The 15,195-nt window shown below is 38.2% G+C and overlaps 1 protein-coding gene across 8 annotated transcripts in view; it reads left to right on the top strand.

Moving 5' to 3' along the window:
• AOPEP (aminopeptidase O (putative)) overlaps positions 1–15,195 on the top strand; it is a 365,989-nt gene that overhangs the window by 11,369 nt on the left and 339,425 nt on the right. Inside the window, exon 1 of one of the 8 annotated variants that reach the window (XM_057722553.1) lies at positions 5,588–5,712. The exons of the other annotated variants lie outside the window; for them this stretch is intronic. The gene's annotated coding sequence lies outside the window, so the exon portion shown is untranslated. Of the gene's footprint in view, positions 1–5,587; positions 5,713–15,195 lie in introns of those variants that run through there. 8 annotated transcript variants of the gene reach the window in all.

Below are 15,195 nucleotides of genomic sequence, written 5' to 3'. Positions count from 1 at the left end.
AAGGACAAGCTTATCGCCCCTACTACAAGTTTTAAATGATAGGAACTTCCTGAAGATGCTGAACAACAAGGGTCCTACACAAGAAGCCCTATAACTGGTGGTTAGAGCATTTGCCAGATGGAGTCATTTTTTTTTAGCATCATTGAACTCAGTGGAGGAGACCAGAGTTAGATTAAGCCAGTGATTCTCAAGTCTGGTCCCTGGACCAGCAGCATCAGTATTACCTGGAACTTGTAAATGCAAATAGAAGTCTATGTTTTAACAAGAGCCTCTGATGATATTAAATGTATGTCAAGTTTGAAAATCACTGGCCCAAGAAATTGAAAGTGTTTGAGAACCACTTTGCCTAATTGTGGTGGCAAAGTCACAGTGTTGAGAAAGAATGAGTGAAGACTTCAATGCATGCTGAAACATCCTTTAATCATTAATGTGAGTATGGCATTCCTCTTACAGAGTATGCTGTGTTTCAAATTGAATGACAGAAGAGATACTGGTATCTTCACTATAGATATGAACAGCAAATAACTTGTCTTACAGGTAGAGAATATTTCCTGTTCATGGCTGCAATTCACACTAGAATCTAAATTCTGCCAAACTGTAATAGAAGAGAACTTTTCACTTTGCCTTCTTTTCCATTTTAAATATTTATTTCTTGATTCTTTTTTAAATATATACTTCATATATGCAATGAATTGTGAGACTCCTGTTTTTGTGGTTTTGTGATGGCAAGAGTTGGTTCAAATAGCTAAGTGGTTCAGAAGCATTAGGGCACATAAGAATTATCTGTCCGTCTTAAATAAAATGTGGATTATTGGCCCTATCCTTGGAGATTTTGATTTAATAGGTCTGACATAGTATCTAGGAATCTTTTTTTTAATTGAAGTATAGTTGATTTACAGTGTTGTGTTAGTTTCTGGTGTATAGCAAAGTGACTCAGTTCATATATATATATATAATTTTTCATATTCTTTTCCATTATGGTTTATTATAGGATATTGAATATGTTCCCTGTGCTGTGCAGTGGGACTTTGTTGTTTACTAATGCCAAACTCCTAATTTATCCCTCCCTCACCCCCTTTCCCCTTTGGTAACTGTAAGTTTGTTTTCTATGTCTGTGAGTCTTTTTCTGTTTCATAAATAAGTTCATTTGTGTCATATTTTAGAAGAATCTGTATTTTTAACAGGCACCCTCCCCATTTGATTCTAGTGCGTGTGATCATTAGACCACACTTTGAGAAGCATTCTGGTAGATCTCTGAGAAGAGTTGCAATTTATCTGGTTATAAAACAAATGTTTTCATGAATTCTGAGGATATTTACAGATGTGAATCTGAATTGCTAGTAATGAAGCTATCTGAATGTGTAATGTGCACTGGAAATTGATGCTTGGGATGAAATTCTTTGAGAAATCATAAGTAGTCTTCCTAGGTTAAAATGCTCCTGAAGACCATTTTGACAGTATAATAACACAAAACCAATCAGACTTAAAGGTTTTGTAGTTCTATAATTTGTATTTTCTGAACAGTCTTTAGGAAGTCTGTCTTTACAGTTATAGGGTTATATATCAAAGCTTCACACAATCAAAGAATATATTAACTTGAGAAAATACTAGGAAAGTTTATCTTTCCACAGTCTCTAAGCCATATGCTAAAAGCCTAAAAGACATCAAGAGTGTTAAGAAAATAATATGTCAGTGAGCCTACTGGCCAGAACCCTAAGGTCACTTTCAGGGGCAGGAGTAGATTTATCTAAAATGATTTATGATTTTTTCTTACATAGAATTCTTTTTAAAAGTTGTTATATCTAGTTTTCAGGAAAATGATTAATAAATAAGAATGGGGAAGGAAGCTTTTTTTTTTTCTCCCTCCTTTTTTCTTTTTCTTTTTTTTTTCTCTCCTCTTTAGAGAGAGCCTTTAGTTCCTGTCTTTCTGTATACCTTGCTATTCCAGACTTCAGTTAGGGCTTCCTAAATGGATAAGAGTAAAGATGGTGGCAGGTTTTTGATTCAGTTACTTAGGATGGATAACTGTCAACAGAGGTAATTGTTCCCTCTGCAGTGGGGAAAAGGAGTAAAAAAGAGGGCAATCAAATATTCCAGGGTCTTCAATGTGAGTTTTTTTGAGGAGGGGTTGTATGATGACATCTCCTGTCAGGAGTGGGAATAAGCTCCTCTTAGGAATCTGTTTCAAACTACCCATGGTAGTTTCAAAATGAAATCTAACTCATATTTCCTTTAGACAAGAGGAACAGGTGTAGTTGAGTCCAGACTCTCTCTCTGCCTTGGAATCACTACTTTAGTGGTGGACCCCTCTTCAGGCTTTTAGGGCTGGCGTCGACGGTAAGGAAGAAGCAGGATCAATAAAAAGCCCTGCCGCATATGATCATCAGGCAGTCGTCCTTCTGCCAAATTCAGCTCTGTTTGGCAGTAGCACCTGGACTGTATCATGTTGTATCCAAGAACTTGTAGAGAAGACCTAGCATCCCTGTTGTTTCAGCTGTTCCCCTCATGGAGGCCTACTGCCCGCCATTTTCCTCTACCATCCACCCGAGTACTCTTCTCAGACTTTCTCTTGGCTAGGTACCAGCCGTGTTGCTCCCATTGATCATGTGCCTTACTTCATAGAAAAGACAAGTCCTGAAAGTGATTTTCTGAACATTCTAATTTCCCTGTCATTTTTTAAAGTATAGATATGTTACCAGGCAAAGACATTTTTTTTTTTTAACCAGAGTTTTGTTGAGTTGTATACAAGGTGATTTAAAGTGGCACATGATTAGGCATATTTTGAATTTTAATATATGATAGAAAAGTGCAAATTAGCACTTCAAACCCATGATTTCATGGTTACTACAAAAGGTAAGTCAGTGGTAAAGTGGATTGAAGGAAAATACTTAATAAGTAATAATACAGATGGTGTGAGGATGGCAAAAATACTCAAGATGGTACATACATGACTAAAGCTTGGGAAATACTGTTAAACAAATACTCAAGGCTAACACTTTTTATGTAGTCTTTAAAATAATACCAAAATAAGTTCTAAGATTGAAATGCTATGCCATGTTGGGAAGAGATGTGTTCTTAGCATAGTATAATTCTTTAACTGTAAGTTCCCATTGAAATCAATATGTATCTTTTTTAAATAGACCCTTTAAAATACTAAGCTTATTTCTTTTTAATTGGAGTATAGTTGCTTTACAGTGTTGTGTTAGTTTCTGCTGTATAATGAAGTGAATCAGCTGTATATATACATATATCCCCTCCCTCTTGGACCTCCCTCTCCCTCCCCCTCCCTCATCCCACCCATCTGGGTCATCACAGAGCACTCAGCCAAGCACTCAGCTGCTGTACAGCTCCCTGTGCTCTACAGCAGGTTCCCACTAGCTATCTATTTTACACATGGTAGTGTATGTATGTCAGCCCTAATCTCCCTAATAGTCCTTGCTAATAGTGTTTATATGTTTTTATTGAGTCTTTTGTTCCAAATTATATATGAGTTTCTATCTTCTGTAGCACATTTGTGAGAAAACCACTTTAAAACTTTGTTTAAATAGCTTGCTTTTCTTTTCCCCCAACTTTTTAAAGTAGCAGCTTTATTTAGATGTAGCTCACATATCATAAAATTCACCCTTTAAAAGTGTACAGTGCAGGGCTTCCTAGGTGGCGCAGTGGTTGAGAACCTGCCTGCCAAGGCAGGGGACATGGGTTCGATCCCTGCTCCAGGAAGATCCCACATGCCACGGAGCAACTAAGCCCGTGCGCCACAACTAAAAAAAAAAAAAAAAAAGTGTACAGTGCAGTGGTTTTTAGTATATTCACAGAGTTGTGTAGCTATCACCACAGTTTAATTTTAGGGTATTGTCATCACTCCAGAAGGAATCCCTTTATCCATTAGTAGTCAGTCCTCATTTTGCCTTTTCGTAGCCCCTCCCAACCACTAATCTATTTTCTGTCTCTGTGGATATGCCTATTTTGGACATTTCATATAAATGGAATCATATAATATATGGCCTTTTGTGTCTCCCTTTCACTTAGCATAATTTTTTCAAGCTTCATCTATGTTTAGTATATATCAGTATGTCATTCATTTTTATGGCTGAGCAATATTCCATTGTATGGATATACTGTATTCTGTTTTTCCATTCATCACTTCATGGGCATTTGAATTGTTTTGCTGTTTTTAAACAATATTAAAAATACCTGGAGCTTAAGATTCACTTTGGTGCACCTCAAAAGCTGGTACAAGAGTGCAAAGCAATTATATTCCAATAAAGAGCTTAAAAAAAAAAAACCTAGGGCATTTGAAATAGTCGCTGGATGACTCTGCAGCTGTGTTCTAGAAGGGATTCATCTGTGAGTGGAAACTGGATTTCTAGTCCTTTGTGATCATAGATTCAGGGAGTCTGCATATATCATCTCTTTATGCTAATAAAATGTATTTCCTACGAGCTAGAGCAGTGACTTTTTCTCCATGGTAGAATATTTGTTATTAATAAACTGCTTTCACATTATTTCTCTAAGGCCAAAATTTCAAGCTTCTATTAAAAACAGTGGTTTTCAGGGACTACTCTGGGGGTCCATGGGTTAAGACTCTGAGCTTCAACTGCAGGGGGTGCAGGTTGATCCCTGATCGGGGAACTAATCCTGCTTGCCATGTGGTGTGGCCAAAAAGTGAAAACAAACAAACAAATGACAACAACAAAAAAAGACAGTGGTTTTCAACATTTCTAGAAGAGGAAATCTTCCTTAAAAAGCTGATATTTTTCTCTGCATTTTCTTCTCCAATTTCTTTATTTTTACCCTACTGAACCCTATAACCCAGCTCTATTAATCTAGATCCTGTTTCCAGTATATGAATATTTATGGACATAATAAATTATATTACTTCTCCTAATAGAGTTTTAAAAGTTTTGTTAATTTTCATCATAGCATAACAAAAATTCCTGGGTGGTCTGATAATGCTTTCATCATTAAATATTAGGTATTAAGCCAGTTCTTTTTATTTTTAAAGGCTGTATTGTTGAACTATATCCACAAAAGTGTTCAGTAGTTATTTATCTTGGGTCTGTGGCATGTGAAGCACTTGGAATAATACCCCTTCCTTTTGCATCTGCTATGGTCGTACCTTCTTTCAACTGTTGTATTCAAATTCTGCATTGAGGACAGTGAGTGATCTTGAGTGTGACCCGAGATTTTTATGAGGGCTTTAGAAACTGTCATGTGAGTCAGTTGAAAGAACTGATGTTGTTCCTTTTTTTTTTTTTTAAATTCTTAGCCATGCCTTCTTTTTTTTTTTCATTAATGAATAAATTTATTTTTGGCTGTGTTGAGTCTGTGTTGCTGCGCCTGAGCTTTCTCTAGTTGTGGTGAGTGGGGGCTACTCTTCATTGTGGTGTGTGGGCTTCTCACTGCGGTGGCTTCTCCTGTTGTGGAGCACAGGCTCTAGGCTCACAAGCTTCAGTAGCTGTGGCTTGCGGGCTCTAGAGGGCAGGCTTAGTAGTTGTGGTGCATGGGCTTTGTTGCTCCGAGGCATGTGGGATCTTCCTGGACCGGGGATTGAACCCATGTTTCCTGCATTGGCAGGTGGATTCTTAACCACTGCACCACAAGGGAAGTCCCATTGTTCATTTTTGAAGAGAAGATTGAGACTGTGGCATGACAGCCCTTCCAGCCATTCAGAGCTTGTCGGTAGAAGTCTTGTTCTTCTTGAGAGTGGTGGTAAGAAATTTGAGTGGAAGAAGCCTATGTCAACAGGCTGGGATGGCAGCCTAGAAGTAGACCTAAAACTTGAGTTTGTGTTCTAATTTTCCATCTTTTTTTGCCTTTCTACCATCTTCCAATCCCTAGAATGTCTAGTCCAGTGTCTCATGGTAAGAATGGTTTCTGGAATAGTATGTTGCCTAATAAGGAATATATAGAATGTTATATTATTGCATCATCATTAAACATGATTTTAGCTTTAACAAATAGAATATAAACATGTTAGGTGTTGTTTGGTATTATGCAATTTTATATAGTTTACTTTTTTTAGGTCAGGATTAAAATATACCTTTCACTTGGTATGTATGTGTAAGATTTTATCATTTCTTAAAAGGCAGAGCCTGTGACATAGTATAAATTGCAGGACCTGTGACATAGTATAAATTACCTTGCCAATAAGCCGTAGAATATGGTGGTGTTTATAAGTGGTGGGAAGACTGGTTTTAGCCATGTTTGTATGGAAATACAGGAGTAGTTTGACCTGTTTCAGTGTTGTCTTTCTCTTTCAACTTATGGGTTTAGATCCAATGCACTTCCTGTGCTTTAAATGGGCATGTTTGATCTAGACTTGGACTGTGCTTCAGGCAAAGTGTAGTTTTAAGAGTCTGAGATCTGAGGTCAAACCGTACGAATCTAAATTTCAACTCTGCCATCTAATAACTGAATTTAGGGAAGTATCTTCACCTTATTGGGCCTCAAATTACTCATCTATAGACCAGAGATGAAAAACCTACCTTACTGGGTAGGGAAGAGTAAATAAGTGCAATGATGTACTTAATGCATCTAGCCTTCTCATAGCAAGCAGTTGTTAGATGCAGTTGCTAATTGTTGTTAATACTACCATGCAAAGGTCAGGGGCCTTCTCAAAGATTTCTGAGTAGTCTGGAGGAGTTCTGAATTGACTGACTCCCCAAAGGCAAAAGACTCTGGTCTACCTGATTTCTCTAAGGCATTCTAAATTCATGTTGCTCGCTTGGGACCAATATGTTCTAGGGAAGTTTTTAGGTGAATGGGATTCTCCTGGCCTGCCATAGTCTAGATCTGTTCCCCACCTTGTTTCCTGAACATCTGAAACATGGAGTGTTTGTGGAGTGGGAGTTCTCTGGCATTTTTTCAGAGGAGCGTGGCTAAATGTGCAGATATTCCATAGGAACATTGGAACATCAGACCACTGTGAAAAATTGCACCATTTTATCCTGTAGGAGAAAAGAAGTACCTTTGTCTCAGGGGAGAAATGGAAAAGGGCAATAAAAAAGATTTTAAATTGATGGGGGGACAAAGTGGACTACATCTAAATCTCCATGAGTATCATAAACTTTTCAATTTTATGTGATTGCCATATCCATTCAACAAGTGTCTATTAAGCTTTTATGCATGCCGGTTAGCTTTGTCTAGGAGAGAGTGTGTTCAGAAACCCCTTGGGTTTCATTAGTAAGGCTGCTTCTCAAATCCAGGTTGGGATCTTTATGCTCTTTTCCTGGTAGCAGGTTGCAGGGGCTCATCTTGGTTTTCTCTCTTCTCAGAACTGCCTCCACCCACTCCTCTCCTGGGATTTTGTTTTCCCTAAGACTGTCTACAGATAAGCCACACTTTCCTTAGCTTTTTTGACTTTCCTTGTTGTCTTCAGATTCTTTTGAGGTTAGAGATTTTCTTGCTAATCCTTTTGGAAAAAATAGAAAAAGACTAACATATGTAGGGTTGTTTAAAGATTTGGAGTTTTTACAATTACAATTACCAATTCAGTGCTAAGATAGTAACTGCTAAAATTGGAATTGGCAGACAAGTTGGGCTTCTGTCTTCTTTATGCTAAGCAGGGAACCCACCAACCCAATTCTGTTCCATGTACCACTCCTCTCTCTTCTCTGTGCCCCCTGAAAATCCTTTCCAGCACCGATGGAGATAGAATCCTCTCTGGTCTCAAGTGTGCGGTTTGCATTTCTGGGGACCTCCAGATGTGATGATACTCTGTTTTAAAATATACCTGGGATTTTGTTTTAATCAGTTATGATAAGATGACAGACATAGAGACAAAATGCCTTTGAAAGAAGAGTTTATTATTTAGCTCCCAAGAGAAGGGAGTTGGCCGTACAAGGCCACACCTGGAGGCGCCAGGGTTGATCAGGAGTCAGAGAAGTAAGGGGAAAGCATGGGCATGAGCCTTTATTGGGGGAAAGGCAAGGCAGGACAGGGTCAGCAGACTTATGATTGGCTAGTTTGAATAATTTCAGAGGGCTCTGGGCTACAAGGGTAGTCCCTAATTGTCTGGTATCTTGCCTTGGGTGATTTGGGGTAATAGGAATATTGATTTGATGTGTGAGTTGGATAAAGGAGGTGGTTCAGGGTATGGACTCTGGATTGGTTGGTTTGCATATTAGCTAGCCCTGGAAGGGGTTGTCTCTCCAGGATCAGCAAGGCCTCGAGATCTCAAAATATTATAAAATACAGAAAATTTTAAAAACATGACTAATGTATACCCTTTCCAGTAGAACTGGGCTTATCACAAAGTCATTCTTTGGGGTCATTTTCTTATTGAATGATACAAAGGGTGGTAAAGCAGCTCTATCTCCAGAGTTTACAGTCTAGCTTAACATTGATAGATAAAGTCTGCACACATGAAACTGACAAATATGCAAGGCACAACTTTATATACTAGAAAGATCCACACAGTGTAATGGAAGTTCAGTGAAAGGGGAGGTCAGAGTGTCCTAGAAACAATATAGGTCAGTGGTTAAGAGGACAGTCTTTGGAGTCAGACCGCTGGCTTCATCATTTATTAGTCATATAAGCTTAAGCAAATTGTTTAATCCTTGAGTTTTAGTTTCCTCATCTGTAAAGTGAGTTTAATGATACCTACCTCATAGAGTCATTGTGAGACTAAATGAGTTTGTACATTGAAAGTACTAACTTTAGAACAAAGCCTAGCACTTAGTAAGTATTCAATAAGTGTTGGCTGATATTAGGGCTGTGGAGGAAGTTTAGTGGAGTGGATAGAACTGACCTTTACTTTAAGGAGGAGAAAGAGAGGAAATGTTCCTTTGTTTGGGCAGGGGAGGGTATGGGGTGGTGGCTGGAAATGGGTCTGGCAGATTCAGGTAAAAGAGGTTGATCTGGTAGGATAAATTTGAAAAAATAGGGTGGTGAGAGCTTTGATCCTAAGGAGTTTGTGGTGGTGGTGGTGGTGGTGTTTTTTCTTTAAACCGTAGAAATTCATCTGAGGCATGCCATTTTATTTTATTTTGTCTTGTTTTATTTTATTTATTTATTTTAAAGCAGGGACTTGACGTTAAATTAGTGCTTCAGGTAACTTCGTCTTGGTGGTGTGGTTTTGGAGAGAGGAGAGGCTTGGGTCAGAGTGTATAAGCTATGAGTTAGCAATAGAAATAAACACCTTTAAAATCTTCATGGTGTAAAAAAATAGACATATGTTTCTTGCTCATGCTACAAGTCCATCATAGCTCAGCTGGAGGCTCTCCTTATCACAGTCATGCAGAGACCCAGACTGATAGAATAGCCAATATCTCGTATTTTGTTTGCCTTAAGAGAGGGAAAAGAACACTCTGGAGGTCCATGCACCAGCAACTAAATATTAGGCCTGGAAATGACAGTCACACTTCCATTTACAACTCATTGGGTACAACTAGTCACACGGCAGTAACCAACTACAAGGGTTCCAGAAATTATAGTTTTCTATGTTTGAGAGGAGGGGCTGGGGAGGTAAAACTGGAAATATTTGTAAATAGCATTAATGACTGCTCACCATACAAGTGTTTAGAAGATTGTTGTATGATAGTTCAAGTAGGGGGTCTTAGTTTCTGAATTTGGTTGTTGCAGTCAAGGTGGAGAAGAGTTGGATGGAAGAAAGAACTTGAAGGAATAAAATTTAAAAGTTGGTAATTGATCGGATAGAGTTACAAGGGAAAGAGGAGTCAGGATGAGGCAAAACTTTTGGACTCAGTGGAAGGTGATGCTGCAGTAACAGACAGAAATATGGAAGTTGGTGTCCCTTAAGGGAGTGGTAGGATGGTAGTTGGATGCCCTACAGGCCTCTAGAGCTGTGCTCCTTGAAGTGTAGTCTACTGATCAGTGCCTACCCACAAACTCTAATTGGTCTGCAAGACAATAAATACAGAAATAAAGTAATCATTTAGAAACTTTTATAGTAATTCTTGTCTTTTTTTCTATGCTATAGTTTGTTCTGATTATGTTTATGTTAAATCTAATAATTTTAAAATAGGGGCTTGTATTTTGTATGTCTTTTTTCTTTTTTTGTGACTTGTTTTTATTATATTTTACAAAAGTATTGACCTGTAATAGGGGAAAAAAACGACTAGCCCTTCACCACAGATAGTTTGAGAAGCATTGCTTTGGAGATAGGTGACAGGTAACGATCAGAGCTGTTGATAAGGTGTTGAGTCCTTTCCATAGAATGATTGAGTATCTGGGATGTGAGCAAAAGGAAGACTCCAGAATGGAAGAGGGCCCAGGACTGAGCCTTGGGGAATATCCAGTGTTCTGGGGGCAGAGATGTAAGAGGAACTATAGACAGTATGATATCTTAGGAGTCATTAGAGGGTAGCAGTGTCAGATGCCACAGAGAATCAAGGAAATTGAGGACTGAGGTCAATCTAGATTTGGTAAGAAGTAACTCATTGCGAATATTTAGAAGTAAACTTTCAGTGAAGTGATTTGGTCAGATGCCAGATTTGAACAGTTATAAGAAATGTGTGATCATACGACGGAAGAGGTATAAATCACCAGTTGAAAAAATTTGATAGCAAAATGAAAGCAAAGACTAAAATGGTAGTTTTTGGTCCAAGAAAGGGAAAACACATTTTTGTTGTTCTTGTTTTTCTTTTCAACAGGAAAGCCTGAGCAACTTTAAAGGCTCCTGTCAGCTGAGAGGTGGGAAAGTAGATATGGGAAGGAGGAAGGAGGTGGCAGTGGTCCGTGGCTGGGAGCAGGAGTGGAAACCAGAGGGCATGGGAGTGAATCTGGGGGTGGACATGAGGGTGGACTGAAGATGAATGGTACAGAACCCAGATAACTACTGGGAGGTGGCAAACTGAGTGCGGTTAAGGGGCAAACAGGGGAATCTGCAAATCTCAGCAGACTCAAACAGGGGTAAATACAAGGTAGGGCTTTACTGGGGTCAAGCACTGATGCGGTGGATGTGATCACAGTTAAGTAAGCAGGGACTCAGAAGCCCTTGTGAGAGTATCCAAGAAATGGCTCGAAATCGTGACTGGGTTCAGCCTCGGAAATTCAGCTTCTTACTCTATAATCAGTGCTTAGTAAATAGAAGTATTGAATAATAATGTAATGGATGGAGGAATGGAGTGGGGTTACTTAATCCCCAGTCATGATTAAAAGAAGAATAAAAATATGGTACAAATGGATATAGGATAAAATGATTTAATTAAACTTAGAGCTAATGTTTAGAAACATAATCATTATTCATCAAAAGGAAGAAAAGAATAAAATTGTGAAGTTAGGTGCACTAACCGTTGTAAAGTTTGAAAAGTGCCTCAAAATTCCTACCTGTCAGAGTAATCTGTTACTAATCTCTCATTTTCATTGAACTTTCTCTTCTTTTAAGTGTTAAGAGTGGGACAAGAGCTGGGCAAAGATGCAACGTCTATTGTTTTTATCCACTTCTCCCTTCCCGAACGTAATTATTCTCCCTTCACAGTCCTGAATCCAGCCCTCAGGAGTCCCCTTACCTTGGCGGTTGTCTGTGATGGGCCTTTGTTTTGTTTTCCAAATGACATTGGTACAAGGTGGCATGGCCTCGTTACTCTGTAGGATTGCCATGCCTTAGAGGCCTTGTATATAGTGATTAAGAACACTCTGGAGTCCAGCTTCATGAGTTCACATGTTGGTAATCTTGGGCATTTAGTCTGCCTGAGGATAATTTCCTCATCTGTAAAAGGGGATAATAAGAATAAAAAGGATTGCAAGAGAATTGGAGAGTGGCAGATACATAGTAAGCACTAAATAAATATCAATTATTTCTTCTAAGTAGATACTCTCTAATAGATGTTTTCACTGCCTTTCACTAGTTTTAAGTTTTTCATAAGTATACTTTATTTAAGGTTTATTTTTTACTATTTATTTTATTTATTTTTGGCTGCATTGGGTCTTCGTTGCTGTGCAGGGACTTTCTCTAGTTGTGGAGAGCCGGGGCTACTCTTTGTTGAGGTGCACAGGCTTCTCACTGCAGTGACTTCTCTTGTTGCAGAGCACGGGCTCTAGGCGTGCAGGCTTCAGTAGTTGCGGCATGTGGGCTCAGTAGTTGTGGCTTGCAAGCTCTAGAGCACAGGCTCAATAGTTGTGATGCACGGGCTTAGTTGCTCTGCATCATGTGGGATCTTCCTGGCCCAGGGCTCAAACCTGTGTCCCTTGCATCGGCAGGCAGATTCTTAACCACTGCACCGCTAGGGAAGCCCCCATAAGTGTACTTTAAAAACAAAAAAAAAAGGCTGACAAATCAGGCTATTTGCCCCTGGATAGTGGAAAGTTGTTTGGATATCTAAAGTCTTGTTCCTTGAGCAAGATGACAAAGGCTAAGGGAAGAGGAAAGGATAAAGGATTACAGGAGGACATGGTCAAACTTGATAGGAGAGGTGTACCTGTAACAGACTATGCTCTGATTGATCCTTTCTTTGTTGTGTTCTATTGACATGTCTTTAATAGTTTTGACACAGAAAGGTTATTTTCTAATTTTAATAATTAGGTATTTCATTTTAAATCATTAATTGTTGGTAGTCCCCAAGGCAAATAGCTTGTGTTGATGAAGACACACCTCCTAAGGAGGAATCAGATATCAAAGTTAAGAAGGTGAGTAACCTTTCCAGTGCCTTCACTGGCCGGCCCTCGTGGGCAAGTATGACTTTTTGAAAAAGGAGTAGAAGAGTGAAATCTCCTTTTCTCTATAACTGTAATGGGTTCTCCCAGGAATCCTTTTCCGATCACTGCTATAATTTAGTTTAAGTGGCACTTTTTAAAAAACTGAAACAAGCTGTACTTTGTGAGCAAGTAGCAATCAAAGGGATAAATTCTTTCCTCTTTGAAAATGGAGTGAAATCACTTCCAATATGGTCTTTGCAACCCGATGCCTGATGATAATGTGAGCATAAACACATTAGGCACCAAAGAGGAATGGCATCTGGATGCTAAGATGTGATCAGAACAGCCAGAATAAACACAGGCTGCCATGAGGGAAGCTGAATTCTATCATACCACATCATGTTGACACATAATTCAGGGTAGTCATATACTGATGTGAGTAAAATCAGTTTTTGTTTTCAGTGTTCACATTTTAGACCTCTTTCTCCCTCACCCCTTGACTGGTTTGTTATAATATATAAATGAGGCCACAGCTGACAGTGATTTGCTTTCTTTATCTGGGAAAAGGTCTTTGACTCTGATTCTGACTTGGTTCACTGCAGTATCTTCATCACAAGCACTTTTTGTAATTTCCGCAACAACCTTAACTCTAGTTGTGTTTTGTTTTTTGGGTTTTTTTTTTTTTCATGTACATGTCACAATAGGGTCTTTCATTACATGATCACAAATTATATGCAGTCAGTCTTGTATGCTTCATGAAAGCAGTAAGTTTAAAGAAAAGAGATACTATTTAAAACTTGAGACCAGAGAGCATAGTTTATCTTATTTATAGTTTGGCTTAAAGATTGGTATTTAAGTTAATATCATACCACATGTGGTAATCCTGCAGAGTGCTACATATTTTTACTTATAGTTAAGGGAATAAAGCAAAATCCCCATTTCATTATGTTATCTTGCATTATTTACTCAGTGATAAATGACGTTGCCTTGCAGCTATGAGTTTTGCAATGAAAGACCCTATTGTAGTGTGTATTTATATGGGGGGAGGGGGCAGGTTGTTAGAGTTATGTTTCCGGAGGGAATTTAAACTCTGAATAGCCCCGTACTTGTTCAGTTAAAACTTATAACTTAATGTTGTTTTAACACTGGATTCTTACTTGAAGTAAAAGAAAAATAAAAAGGAGTGAACAGAGGGGAAAAGCTTAAAGTTAAAATGCTAGAAATCAAATAAAATGACTGAAGGCATGTCAGCATATCCCAAACTCAAAGATTAAAATTGTACCAGAGATAATGGTGATCTTTTGGTTGGCTTGTTTCTGCTGTTTAAAAATTACTTAAACTTTAAAGCTTTATTAACTGTTTAAGAGCAAATGATTTCTATTAAATTGAGGAGATATGAAAATAAGGAGCTGAAAGAAAAGTTCTGAGGGACTGCAGAGTTTAATAGCTTCTCAGACCTTTGAGTAGAAAACCTGTTCCATGCTATGTCCGTTTGTCCAGTATTCTTAAGAATTTAAACTTGAAGAGGGAAAGAGCTAGATATTTTGGAGGGAGGGTTAGTTTTTTAGAATATATATTTTGAAATAGAATTTTTAAAAAGACAAATAAATGAGAGGAAATACCAGTTTTGAATAAAATAGAGATTAGTTTAAGCTCCACTCATTCAGAATTTTGGATAATTTAACCAGAAATGGGCTGCCATTTTGCTAAGTATAAAAATTAAGTCTTCTTAACAAACCATAAGATTTTAGGACTAATATGGTTGAGGCAAATGTGCTTTGCTCTCAATTCATCGAGGACTTAAAAGATATAATTCTCTTGTTTTCCGGGCCTCCATTGTTTCTGATAAGTCAAGTGACATTCTGATGAGAGGCCAACTATCATTAGTGTTATTGTCCTCCTGGAGGTAGTATCATTTTGTTTTGGCTGCTTTCAGTTTTTTTTATTTTTTGATCCTCAGCTGTTTGACTATGATATGCTTCGGTGTGGTTTCCTTTGCATTTATCCTGCTTGGGTTTGTTCAGATTCTTGAATCTTTAGATTTATATATCTCACCAAATTTGGAAATTTTTAACTATCTTAAAAACATGTGGTTTCTTTCAGAACAGTTTTAGATTTACTAAAAAAGTTGCAAAGATAGTATAGAATTCTCACATACATCATCCAGCTTCCCCTAATGGTATACATAGTACATACATAATCATGATATCTTTGTTAATCTATAAAAGTAACATTGGTACAGGGCTATTAATTACAGTTTTTACACTAATGTCTTTTTCTTCTTTTTTTCCTTTCCTGTTTTAGGGTTCAATCTAGGATACCACATTAGATTCTATTTTCATATCCCCATGTCTCCTCCAGTCTGTAATAGTTCCTCAGATTTTACTTGCTTTTCATGCCTTGACTTTTTTTTTTTTGGCTGCGCCACATGGCTTTCGGGATCTTAGTTCCTTGACCAGGGATCGAACCTGCGCCCCCTGCAGTGGAAATGCAGCATCCTAACCACTGGACCGCCAGGAAGTACCCATGCCTTGACATTTTTGATGACTACGGGTCAAGTATTTTTTAGAATGTCCCTTAATATTGAGTTTGTCT

The sequence above is a fragment of the Hippopotamus amphibius genome, chromosome 2, assembly GCF_030028045.1.
Source record: "Hippopotamus amphibius kiboko isolate mHipAmp2 chromosome 2, mHipAmp2.hap2, whole genome shotgun sequence".
Classification (NCBI taxonomy): domain Eukaryota; kingdom Metazoa; phylum Chordata; class Mammalia; order Artiodactyla; family Hippopotamidae; genus Hippopotamus; species Hippopotamus amphibius.
This window is presented reverse-complemented; position numbering and strand designations above follow the sequence as displayed.